General features: G+C 40.6%; 1 protein-coding gene across 2 annotated transcripts in view; it reads left to right on the forward strand.

Moving 5' to 3' along the window:
- The window catches only part of CPQ (carboxypeptidase Q), a 567,536-nt gene that overhangs the window by 200,015 nt on the left and 353,792 nt on the right, over positions 1 to 13,729 (forward strand). The window lies entirely within an intron of this gene.

Here is a 13,729-nt window from a genome sequence, read left to right on the forward strand (position 1 = left end):
AGAGGAAGCCAGGCTTTTTTCCATTGTTGCTGCTGCTGCTGCTGCTGCTGCTAAGTCACTTCAGTCATGTCTGACTCTGTGCTACCCCAGAGACGGCAGCCCACCAGGTTCCCCCGTCCCTGGGATTCTCCAGGCAAGAACACTGGAGTGGTTTGCCATTTCCTTCTCCAATGCATGAAAGTGAAAAGTGAAAGTGAAGTTGCTCAGTCATGTCCGACTCCTAGTGACCCCATGGACTGCAGCCTACCAGGCTCCTCTGTCCATGGGATTTTTCCAGGCAAGAGTACTGGAATGGGGTGCCATTGCCTTCTCCATCCATTGTTGCTAGAGAAGTGAACTACAAATAAAGTGGGTAACATGATGGGGGCCATCTATGGTGTAGTGGAAAGCGTTGAGGCAGCAGAGGACCTTGGATATAGACCTGGTTCTGCTTCTAAAGAACTAAGAGGCCTTGGGAATGTTCTTTTTTTAATTGAAGTATAGTTGACTTACAGTATTGTATTAGTTTCAGACGTACAGCAAAATGAGTCACTGTTTTTGCAGATCACACTCCGTAAGTTATTACAAGATAATGCCTATAATTCCCTGTGCTATACAATATGTTTTTGTTCCTTCTTTATTTTATACATAGTAGTTTATACCTATTAATCTCATACCACCTTGGAGTGTTCTTAAATCTCCTAGGGCCTCAGGATTCTACTCTATTAATTGGTGATAATTAACAACAATACTTTTACAAAATTATTTTAAGATTGAGGTAAACTTATGAAAGATACTCAGTTTTCTCTAAAGGTCTATTTTGAGGGCAATGGAAGCTTTGTCTTTTTCTTTGTATTTCTGATTGAGGTATTTGCAAAGCACTTTATTGACCCTCAGCCCTAGGAGGAAATTTAGCATTGCAGTGGGTAAAAGTTCTAAAAACTGACCTGGAGACATTGGGCCAATTTAATAGCTGCATAAGGTAGTGTCATATATCAAGAATAAAATATTTGAGAAACATGGATAAAAGAAACACCATTTTAGTCTTGTAGCTCGGTCTGTTTAAGATAAAAGAAACATGCAAAAGTAATTGCAAACAGAGTTTATTTGGGTCTCAAGACTAGATCCTTAGTATCTTTTGTAAAGGAAGGCTTCTGTATTCTGCACAATTGTTCTTTGGCACTGGAGTCACAGCTGCTTAACCTCAATTAGCACCCTATGTCCTTGAAAATAACTGAGGAGACATCAGAGCCCAGTCAGAGTTGTTCAAAAGTGCGCAGAAAAGGAAAGGGAGATTTTTCTTTTACAGGGATAAGATATCTTCCCAGGGGAGGAAGTTGGGGCATGCTAAAACCACTTGTTACAGGTTTTAAGAGAGAAAACCTAGTTACAGTGATGTCATAGTGCTTAAAATAATGCTCTTTGTAGAGTCCTTAAAAGTTTGGTGACTAGTGAAATACTGATTGGGCCATATTGTTTCGGATGGTTAGTCTTCCCAGGCAGGAAGTCCTGAGATGGCCAGCTCACTTCCCAGAATACTTCAGTCACTCCTTAGATAACATACTCAGCAGCTTGTGGCCATTCACCATGGTTTCACTGGTCGTGAGACCTAAATTATGGGGCTAGTCTGTTGCTTTGTGAAACTGGGTAAATGCCAGAAACATTTATTTAAAAACTACTACTCATAAGACTAAAAAATTTCCAGATGATTTAATGCACAGCAATTTGCCCGGGTTCACTGGCCTTTTTTTTTTTTCCCCCCTGTTACAACGAAGACATCTGGAAACTCAGGCTGTAACCTAGATGCACCAGAAGAAATCTGTCCAGCAAAATTAGCCTGTGTCATTAGTCTCTAAGATTTGGGGTTGCCAACATGTAGTGTGTATTCAAAAGGCATTTTGCTTAATATTTCTAGGTCTAGACTGATTATAATTTTTCATTAATTTTATGGCCAGCCATATTTCAATGGCCTCTTAATTTTTATAACTCTATATTTTCAACATTTATAAATGCAAAATAACATTGCTGTTTATGTAGAACTTTAGACTCTTTCACATATGTTGTCTTTCATCTTATTTGTTCTGATAACGATCCAATGGACCAAGAAGATGCCTTATTATCCCCATTTTACAGAGAAATAAAAGTTCAGAGAATTCAACATGTTAACATGTTTAAGTGTTGCTTCTTGAAAAGTAAAAATCAAAGAGAAGCAAACTCTCTCTCTCTGTCCCCACTTTGAGCTAATTGTTTTTTAGAAACCAGTTTTTTTTATATAGAGTATTCTGTATTCCAGTCTGTAATTCTTTATCCCTCATTTGCTCTCCAGACCATCTTAACTTAGCTCTTCCTGATACTGAAATGGAACTTGCTAAGGTCACAAATAGCTGCCTAATTGAATACAGTGGACATTTTTCAGGCTGTCCTCTTATTTCACCACTCTGAAATGTTTCTTACTATTGACTGCTTTTTTAAAATATTAATTTATTTATTTTAATTGAAGGTTAATTACTTTACAATATTGTATGGGTTTTGCCATACATCAACATGAATCTGCCACAGGTATACACATGTTCCCCATCCTGAACCCCCATCCCTCCTCCCTCCCTGTACCATCCCTCTGGGTGGTCCCAGTGCACCAGCCCCAAGCATCCTGTATCATGCATCAAACCTGGACTGGCGATTCGTTTTGTATATGATATTATACATGTTTCAATGCCATTCTCCCAAATCATCCCACCCTCTCCCTCTCCTACAGAGTCCAAAAGACTGTTCCATACATCTGTGTCTCTTTTGCTGTCTCGCATACTGGGTTATCGTTACCATCTTTCTAAATTCCATATATATGCGTTAGTACACTGTATTGGTGTTTTTCTTTCTGGCTTTCTTCACTCTGTATAATAGGCTCCAATTTCATCCACCTCATTAGAAATGATTCAAATGTATTCTTTTTAATGGCTGAGTAATACCCCATTGTGTATATGTACCACAGCTTTCTTATCCATTCATCTGCTGATGGACATCTAGGTTGCTTCCATGTCCTGGCTGTTATAAACAGTGCTGCGATGAACATTGGGGTACATGTGTCTCTTTCATTTCTGGTTTCCTCAGTGTGTGTGCCCAGCAGTGGGACTGCTGCTTTTTTTCAGTCTTTAGCATCTGTAACTTCTTTCTTATATTCTTCTTCTTGCTCCTTCCCTCTTTCCCGCTTTCCTTTTTCCTTTCCTGTTTCTCTGGCTTCTCGCTATGAGTATTCTACCTGAGCCATCCCACCCTGCTTCTGGCTTCAGCCAGCACCTGTGCAATGGCCCTTTCCAAACTCACCTCTCCTGTCCATACCACTGCCTGAACTCTAGGTCCACATGTTCAACTATCTACTGATTCATCTTTTGGGTGTTCCATAGCTATCTCAATTTCTTTCTTTTTCAAAATTGAACTCATTCTTTCACATTTTTCTCCTGCATTTTCTATCTCAATGCCATCTCTTCTGCCTTCTAAAGTTAGATGGTTCTCGATTATTTTTTCCTCTTCCCCTATCCATCATTTCTAGTAGCTACTACATCTCCTAGGTTCTGCTCTTTGTCTGTCATTTTAGCAAATACGTATTGTCAGGAATCACTAAGACTTCCCCAATTGCAGCCCATTTCCTCAAAGTTTCATGACTTTGCAAATGCTTTCTCCTCTGCAACCTTCTATTCCCTTTCTCACTGTCTCACACTGTCCTTCAAGATTCATTTTAAGCACTTCTGAGGAGGAGCCCTTCCCAATATCCAGCTTCAGCTCAGGTGAGCTGTCTCTTTTGGGTATCCCATGTCATGCTATGCATACTCTGTATCGTATTGCCTTGGAGGTAGTTTGAGTTCATGCTTTGGTATGGTAGAGCAAGTGTTGTAAGGCTTCCCTGATAGTTCAGATGGTAAAGAATCTGCCTGCAATCCAGGAGACCCCAGTTCTTTCCTGGGTTGGAAAGACCCCCTGGAGAAGGGATAGGCTACCCACTCCAGTATTCTTGGGCTTCCCTTGTGGCTCAGCTGGTAAAGAATCCACCTGCAATGCAGGAGACCTGGGTTTGATCCCTGGATCAGAAAAATCCCCTGGAAAAGGGAAATGGCACCCACTCCAGTATTCTGGCCTGGAGAATTCCATGGACTGTACAGTCCATGGGATGGCAAAGAGTCGGACACAACTTTCACTTTCACTTCAAGTGTTGTTGTAACAAACAAATTAGCCACTTAACACAATAGGAATTTCTTTCTTGTTCACATAATAGTTCCAAGAGAGTGTTCAGCAGGTGGCCTTTTGCTCCCATCTTGTGGCTCCATCACCTCTAAGAAATCAGAGTCCTTGGCAGGGTCCCTAGCATCCAACTGGCAAATAAGGAGATGGAGAGAGAAAGTCAATAATCAAAGGCGAGGCTTTCTGTGGTCAGGCCTGGGTATGACATACCTCATTGCTCACATTCTATGTCCACAGTGTGGAGTTATGTGGAGGCCGGGAAATTTGGTCTGTTTTCATGCTCACCATGAAAGGAAAACGAGTTTGGTAAACAACTGTACAGTCTTCTCCAACTGTCTGACTCTACACTAGACTGTAAGTTCCAGGATAACATGGATTAAACACTTTACCTTGGTATCCCCATCATCTTGTATAATATTTGATATATAGTGGCCACTCAGGAAATGACTATTGGAGGAATCAACTTGTCTGAGTTTATGTGATCAGTTATGGCAGATTGCTCTTACAACAAATCAGGTGACCCAGTCCCTAGGGCTCTCTGATCAAACTGTGTATCCTCTGTATAGTGAATTTAAAATAACTTCAACTTTTAGGGCACTTTGCTCTGTATTTGGAGGAAAATATCCAGATGCCAATATGCCAGGTTATATCTTTTTTCTGTCACCCTTGGCCCTATGCCAGTGGGTTATACTGGATTCTGTTTAGGAATAGTGTAGAAGTCAGTAACTCTGGAGAACAGAATAGAAGCTTTAATTTGTTTCTGCTTGATTTAAAAATTAGAGAATCTCCTAAAGGACAGGAAATGTGTTTTACCGACATCGTGACTTAACATCTGTCAGTAGAGTTAGCAATATGTGTCAGCTGTTTTGGAAGTACAACGGTCACGTGGTTACATGAAAGAGGTCCTCAAAAGGCAGCCCATTACTTGCTGCAGCATTATCTGTGGGCTTTTTGTCATTATTTCTCTGTGTTCCCATTATTAGTGTTTTTGTGTTCAAATTGACTTCAAAGAGAAGATTTGTCCTTCATTGATGCTTTTATAGTGACTTTTCTCTTGTTCAGTATTAAGTATCAAGTGGGGACTATCTAATAGGGATTCTCATTAGATCTGTTTTAGTTTTCCTGTGTGTAAAGTACAGTTTGTCTTGTCATAGGAAGACATTTACGATAAAAGTAATTGTAAGAGACTTAATCTCTGCAGAGAAGAGCTGCTCTATGGAACCACTTGCCTTACGTTATTTCTCAAATTAATCATATTTTTTACTAAATGTTTATTGAAAGCTTACCAGTTACTCAGAATTTGTCAGGCACTATGGTTGCTCAGATGAATTAGACATGTTTTTGGTTCCTTGGAAATTTCTATCTGGCTAAAAGAGAGGAAAGTAAGCTTACAATATGTATGATTAATGTAATATATTTTATATTTCATGCTAAATGTGTGATTGGGAGAAGGGACCAAGATAAGAAATTGACATTTATTAAACATACTTTGTTTATACTTCTTAGAAGGCTTAAAATTTTTGTTTTGATTAATTCTTTATACAACCTATGGAAATAGGTATTATTATTGTTCTTTTATGGAGGGAGAAACAGGTTCAGAAGGGCTATGTAACTAGTCAAATTGCACAGCTAATGAAAGAACCAAGAGTCATACTCAGAGAGGCTCTGGCTCTGAAGTCAATGCACTTTGGATTCAACCAGCAACTTGGAGAGTTAACGCTCTAGAAGTCTAGGCGAGGCAGCAGCGGTCTCATGGGGACTGGCTCCGTGGAGAAGGTGGGCTTGGGGTACTCAGTGAAAAGGCTAAGCTTGAACAACAGGTCTGATGGGGGCTGGCTCTGTGGAGAAGGTGGGCTTGGGGTACTCAGTGAAAAGGCTGAGCTTGAGCAAGTGGTCTGATGGGGGGTGGCTCCATGGAGAAGGTGGGGTTGGGGTACTCAGTGAAAAGGCTGAGCTTGAGCAAGAGGTCTGATGGGGGCTGGCTCCATGGAGAAGGTAGGGTTGGGGTACTCAGTGAAAAGGCTGAGTTTGAACAAGTGGTCTGATGGGGGCTGGCTCCATGGAGAAGGTGGGGATGGGGTACTCAGTGAAAAGGCTGAGCTTGAACAAGAGGTCTGATGGGGGCTGGCTCCACGGAGAAGGTAGAGTTTGGGTACTCAGTGAAAAGGCTGAGCTTGAACAAGAGGTCTGATGGGGTCTGGCTCCATGGAGAATGTGAGGTTAGGGTACTCAGTGAAAAGGCTGAGCCTTAGCAAGTGATCGGAGCTGGAAAGACTTTCTGTACATGATCAAGTCAGGAAAGTGGGAGTGCCTGATCGCTGGGTGATATTTAAGTAGACCAGCTGGACTGGAACAGGGCTTCATGCGAGATCAGAGAAATGTTATTTTGAGGTGAGGGGAAGAGACCAGCTTTAGGAAGAATCCAAAGTACCAGATTAAGGAATTTTAAGTTTAATGTGGAAGAAATGGGAAATCACTGATTATGTTAGAGTTGGAGGTGATGTTTTAGAGCATTGTTTCTCTAAGAGTGGTCCCTGGAACCTCATCAACCTCAGTTCAGTTGCTCAGTTGTGTCCGACTCTTTGCGACCCCATGGACTGCAGCACGGCAGGCCTCTCTGTCCATCACCAGCTCCCAGAGTTTACTCAAACTCATGTCTGTTGTGACGGTGATGCGATCCAACCATCTCATCCATCTCATCCTCTGTCCTCCCCTTCTCCTCCTCATCAGCCTCACCTAGGAACTATTGATATGCAAATTGTTAGGCTCCACTTGAGATCCATTAAATTAAAAAATGCTTGGGGGTGCGGTATGTGATTTAAACAGCCCTCCAGGTGATTCTGAGCTATGTTAAAGTTTGGGAACTACTGTTTTAGATCAGTTTGGTGACCATAGATGATGTGCTTTGCGACCGTAAGGACACTGATCTCCTAATGCAGATGTGAAGTAATGAGGACATGGATGGTGGGAGTGGAGAGGAAGAGGCAGCAGAAGGGTGCTCGGCTGTGCCTGGCAGGTTGTGCAACTGCCCAGCCGTGACACTGAAGCAAGAGCCCCGAGAGAGCAGCAGCCATCAGCAGTTTATTGGATAGAAGATTTTACAGCTCGGAAGCAGAGTCCTGGAGTGGCACCCACTGCGTATGGGAGATAGCAGGCAGGGTATGGCAGCAGTTTTTGCTTCTTGGGGTAGAGGAGGGGAGGGGGAAGGGACGTCAGGTTGGCTCACTGGTTATCAGGCAGACCATCAGTGGGGCAGGAGGCAAATGTAGGCAAGCCCAACTCTGATTAAGCTTTATGATTAAGAGAATTAGATAGTCATGAGGGTGCATGTTGGTGAAGCCGGGACTGGTTGAGCAGGGGATGTACAGAGTGCAAGAGAACAGCCATCTTGAGTGGCCTGATCATACAGAAGGGTAATGAAAAAAATAACAAAACTTAAGGACAGGTTGCATTTGAAGGGAGGAAAGACAAGGAGTCAAAGTCAACATTAAGTCAAGGATTGAAAACCAAGGGTTGAATCTGCATTCAGTCCAGCCCAATATTTTAAAGTCACGAGCTTTATGTAAAAATAGGTGTTTGTGCAGGTGACGTCTTGTATTTCTGTAAGGTAAACTGCAGCCTCGTGGGTTAGCACCAAGTCCTTTTGGTTGATGGCCTGTGCCTTCCCTGGTCTGCCTCAGTTTCCATTTCCCTTTGCCCAGCTTGGGGACTGAAGAATAATGAGAGACTCGGGGGGTCAGGAAGGGGAGCCCATAGAGAGGCAACAGAGTCAATTGGGTTTCTAGATCTTTTGAACTTGAGGCGGCTGTGAGATTGTCTCATTAATCTGGTTTTTATATTTTGTAAGAAAAACAGTTAAGCATTTCCATTTCTCTATTATCTACTTTTTGGATCACCCAAGGCAGTTTAAAATTCTAGGCTGGCTTCCTTGCAGTGCAGTACACCTTGGGACTTCTGCCTCCTGCTCTCTCAATGTGTGAGCTCAAGAATGCAAAATAATTTTTATATTACACCAAGCAAAATATAATTGAGAAAGAAACTCTACTGAGGCCAAATTGTCTATTGTACTCCCATTGCCAAATATACATTTTTTTCCTAGTTATTTTCTCCATTGCCCCAGATAATTGAACACAGACTATAAGTTTTAATCAGCTAAAGAAGCAGAAAGGCTCTGCTTTCTCTTTATTGTGAGAAGTGCGTCATCATACTGGGGAAGAATTCATTGAGGTGGGAATGAGCTGATGATAGAACTTGGCTTTGTAACTACCACTGGTTTATGTTTTATATCACTTGGCATTTGTGTACTGTATTGATAGAGTATAGTGAAGAGGAGGAACAGAAGCAATCCAATTTGAAGATGACTAAGAGCTGATTAAACATTCAACTGGAGAGAAATATGAGTGAATCCAGGTGATGTTTATGGAGTGTCAGAGAGGGAGAATGTTGGACCATCTGGCAAGAGAGCTGTGAGGAAACATATAAATCAGTGCCTATAATGATACTTAATTAATACAGAGTCGATAAGTGGCATAATTGAAGCAATGGTCGGGCTACATTGTAGCATTTAATAGCTTCAAAGAGGGTTCTGATTAAAACCATTACAATTTATAAAACATTCTTCATCTTAAGAAAGCATCTTGATGAGATTTAACATGAACATTTTTGTAATCAGAGGACCAGTTTCAAACATTCATAGCAGAGGTGAAATGTCTTAAGAGGTCTATTTCGGATGATTATTAAAAGCCCGTGTATTCTCAAGAGAGTAAAAAAAGCTTGTCTTCCTCCCTTTGTTTTTTAATGGGAGAAAAATTAATGCTGCTACTTTATACTTAGACTGTCTTGGATTTTTGATGTCCTGGTGGTTTGCTTCTTTGGCATGACCTTAGCATAATTAGCTATCAAGCTTGATTTAAGTTGTTTTGAAGTATTTCTGCAGCCTAGGGGGCATATGTGCCACTGGTGATTACAAAATAAAGAGAGTGTCACCATGACTCACATGGTGCAACTGGACCAACCTCGATTAGTAGGCGCTTTTTCTTCCTGCTTTTGTGTTTGCTCGTTCTCTCTGAGGCCCCTAAGAGATGCATGGTAATCAAGCAGAATGCCAGTCCTCATAGTTTATGCAGGTGGAGGCCACAGTGCTCCCGAGGGGGAAACCCACACTGAACACTGCATTTTTTCTTCTCATCATCCTTTTTTTCTCATGTCTCTCTCTCTGATTTTTGAAAGGCAGATCTTTTGTTTAGAAAGCCTTTGTTAGAAATTCCAAAATGTCCTTTCATCACTGAGTTCTTATTACTGCTTCGGGTAGTGTGACAGGCAGGCATATTATCCGGTAGTGGGTAGACTCAGACGATGTGCTCTCTAGAGGACTCCAGCCCCAGTTCTGGAGTCACAGTGGGTCTGGGTCTTTATTCAGTCTCTTGACAGGGTGTGACCTTGGCATCCTGGGTGACTCTCTGAACCTCAGTTTCATCTGTATAATGGGGAAAATTGTACCTTCTTCTGAGCATTTTGTGAGGTTTAAATGAAATTCTATAATTGCCTGACACAAAGTAAGTTTTGCATACATGTAATATACTATTATTATATAATTTTGCTAAGTAATGAATGGATATACTCACTGAATAAAAAAGGAAGGGAGGGAAACATGGAGAGAGGGAGGGAAGGAAGAAGAAAGAGAAGAGAAGGAAGGAAGGAAGACAGGTAGGAAAGAGGGAGAGAAGAGAGAAAGGAGAACTTAACTTACTCAATATTGCTGTTGTGATTGCTGCTATCTGATTGGGAGATGCCTAACATTGTATTGCCATTTTGATCTCCATCTGTTTAGTTTGTTCCAACTCTGTTAGGGTTCTGTGTTTACTAATCTGCTTCTCTTTCTGGATTGGAAGTTCTCTTGGGGACATACTCCGTGTCTTATTCATCTCAGTGTCTCTGGGGCTGGTCACAATGCCTGGCACACAGTATTGCTGGAATGAATGAATAAAAAGTGTTAGAGGGAGCCTATTAGGTTTGCTAACATGTAAATTCAAGATGTCACCATTTCATATTCACAAAAGTGGAATAATAATAGAGATGAGGTAACTAACCTGAGTTGCTACTTATCAAACATAGAATCTCTAGAATCTGAAAGGAGACTATACAGTTATGTAAATTTTGGTAAAGAATTGCAAACTGCTGTTACTTGGGTGCTTTGTGAGGCTGCTATAATTAATGGTCTGTTTGCATTCCCAGTACAGACTGTCATTTTTCATCTGCTTGTAACCTTGATATAAAGATTTATTCTTGGCTGATATTTTGCATTCATAATTTTAAAATATTTATAAATGTTCATCTTCTATTTTCCAGCTTTCTGATTACAGAAAGCATAAGCTTAAGAACCATATCACTATGGCATGTTTCTCTGAATCCCTAGTGGTAAAAAGAAATTAATGCATTTTGAATTCAGGTTTCAGGATTATGACAATGTTGTTTGCTTATACAGTGCCCTTTGAAAAATATCTAGTGTAGCATATGAACCGAAATAATCCCCAGTAGCCTCAAGTCTGCTTTTTATTATTGCCTGCGCTTCTGTTCCCTTTCTCACATCAAAGCTGAAGACCGTTCCAAAAGTCCTCTTGAGTCCAAAGGACCCTTTGGCATCTCTAGCCCCCTGGAGAAAGTACCGATCAGAAGGTACTACCAGGAGGACTGTGTGTGTGTGTTAAGTCACTTCAGTCATGTCCGACTTTTTGCAACCTGATGAACTATATGTCCCTCCAGGCTCCTCTGTCCATGGGATTTCCCAGGCAAGAATACTGGAGTGGGTTGCCATCCCCTCCTCCAGGGGATCTTCCCGACCCAGGGACGGAACCCACATCTCTAATGTCTCCTGCATTGATGGGTTCCATAGATGGGTTCTTTGCCACTCGTGCCACCAGAGAAGCCCACCTCGAGGTTTGGAGACGAACAAAGTAACAATATAGAGCGTGGGATTTGGAGTCAGACAGACCTAGATTCAAAGGCAGGTTTAGCCACTTAGAGGTTGTGTGAATTTACATACATGGTTTAATGTGAGAACCTCTTTGCTCATCTGTAGCATGGTGAGAATACTCTATGTCATAGCGTTGTTGAGAGAACTGTATGGGATCAAGCATTCAGTGTAGAGACCCTGGCACGTGAGAAGCAATCAGTGAATTTTGTGACTGACATCTTATCTTTGTCATGGTTGTTATCATCATCACTGTCTTCCTTGGATAATGACAGCACTAAGCAGGTGGGGCGACATGAACTGAAACACTTTAAAAAGCAGCAACTCCAGAACTCTCCTCGGTGTGGGCACCAAAGACCTTGGTTCTGTGTGTCTCTTGATTTCAGGAGCCTACTCTTGTAGTCTCCCTCACTCTTTGGCTTAAAACTCTGTTCTCTTTTTACCCCCTTTGACCTCACTTTCAGTGCTCCACACCGTTATACTGCCAAAGATACAGTGACTCAGACCGATCAGTGGCCAGACCACAGATGAAGCGACTCATATCAGTACCAGGGATCAGACCCCCGATCTTGGTAACTAACTGCTCTCCATCTCTGTCTTTCTACTTGTTCAGTATGTGTTTCTCCATGAGAATATACATTCCACGAGGACAGGACTGCATCTTTCTTGTATATCATTATACTCTCAGTACACATGACAGTTACTCAAGAACTGTTTATTGATTCAAGTTGTGGTTAGCACATTTGCTTTTTTACACAGAAAGTCCTGGGATCCATCCCCAGTGGAACCAGCTCCTGGGAGTATGTCTTTTGGACTTCTCTGGTGGCTCAGATGATAAAGAATCTGCCTGCAATGTGGGAGACCCGAGATTGATCCCTGAGTTGGGAAGATCCCCTGAGAAGGGAATGGCAACCCACTCCAGTATTCTTGCCTGGAGAATCCCATGGACGGAGGAGCCTGGTGGGCTATAGTCCATAGGTTTGCAAAAGAGTCAGACATGACTACGTGATTAACACTTTCACTTTTTCACAGTTACTATTAAAAAATTATCTAAGATAAAAAGAATGGAGAACCAACTATAAATGGATATATACTGACTCATGTCTATTTTCTGAAGCCACATTCTAAAGCATCACAGATGTTTTTCCCCAACTTTGTTTTTTGGTAAAATATCAGTCTGTGGTAAAATTGAAAGACTATTAGATGACTCATATACTCTTTGTAAGAAATTGCTGAACTTTTTCCTGAAGAGATGGTATCTTTCGTATTGCCACCTGCCATGTGTAAGAGTTCAGCTTGCTCCACTTTCTCACTGAAAAATGATGTTTTCAGTCTGTTTAATTTTAGCCATTTTCCTGATGACTAATGATGTTGAACACACATTCACATGTTGGTTGGCCATTTCCAAATTTTCCTTTGTGAACAGTCTGCTTAAGTCTTTTCTCTATTTTATAATTGGGTTGTTTTTAAATTATTCCATAATAGGAATTCTCTATATATTCTAGATGAAAGTCCACTATTAGATATATGTTTTGCAAATATTTTCTCTCAGTTGGTGTCTCACCTAGTTTTGTTTTTATGTTAAACAGTGCCTTTTGATGAGAAGTTTTAAATGTTGGTGGATTTTAACTTATCAAGTTTTTCAGTTGGTTTCTGTGTCCACTCATACACCCTTCACCTATATTCATGATTTAATGTTTACCACATTTGTTCTCTTTCACCTTTTAATCAATTTAAAATGAGGTAGGTACAGCCAAAGAGCATTTAAATCATAAATATATGAGCATGTACTTCATAAGAACAAGGAACTTCTGTAATATAAGGCAGTATTGTTGTCATACTTAGGAAATTTAACGTAGTTGTATAAATATTATATAATGTAAATTCCATTGATATTCAGATCTCCAATTATCCCCAACTCTCAATAATTAATGTCCCTGCTTTCTAAAAAGTTCTAGAACCCAATCAAGGATATGGCATTACATTTAGGGGTCATGTATCTTTCGTCTCCTTAAACCTGGAATTGTTCCCTAGTCTTTTTATCACTTTGACATATTTGAGGATAAGGGCAGTTATTTTGCAAAGTGTCCATCAGTTTGGAGTTAGTTATTTCCCCATTATTAAATTCAAATTAAATATTTTGGGCAAGAATTCTAAATGGATATGTGATATACCCCCTATTGCATTATATAAGGAAATGAGTAATAACAGTTTTCCTTAATAGTGAAGCTAAGTTTGATCACTTGTCTAAGGCAGTGTCTCTGGATTTCTTCATTAGAGAGGTTCTCCTTTGTAGGATAAATAAATACATTGTAATTATGGGGAGATGCTTTGAGACTTTGTGAATTTTATATTTTTCATTAAATTTTCATCCAATGAAAATTTAGCATGTGTTGATGATCATTGCCTGCATCAGATATTACATTGTCAGTTACAAATCTATTCCTAATTCAGTGATTCCTATTATATACATTTTTTAACTGACACTTTTTTGTAAAGAAGAGCTTTCACTCTGTTGATTGTTTCTGATTATCACTTCATGGATTT

The sequence above is a fragment of the Capra hircus genome, chromosome 14 (assembly GCF_001704415.2).
Source record: "Capra hircus breed San Clemente chromosome 14, ASM170441v1, whole genome shotgun sequence".
Classification (NCBI taxonomy): domain Eukaryota; kingdom Metazoa; phylum Chordata; class Mammalia; order Artiodactyla; family Bovidae; genus Capra; species Capra hircus.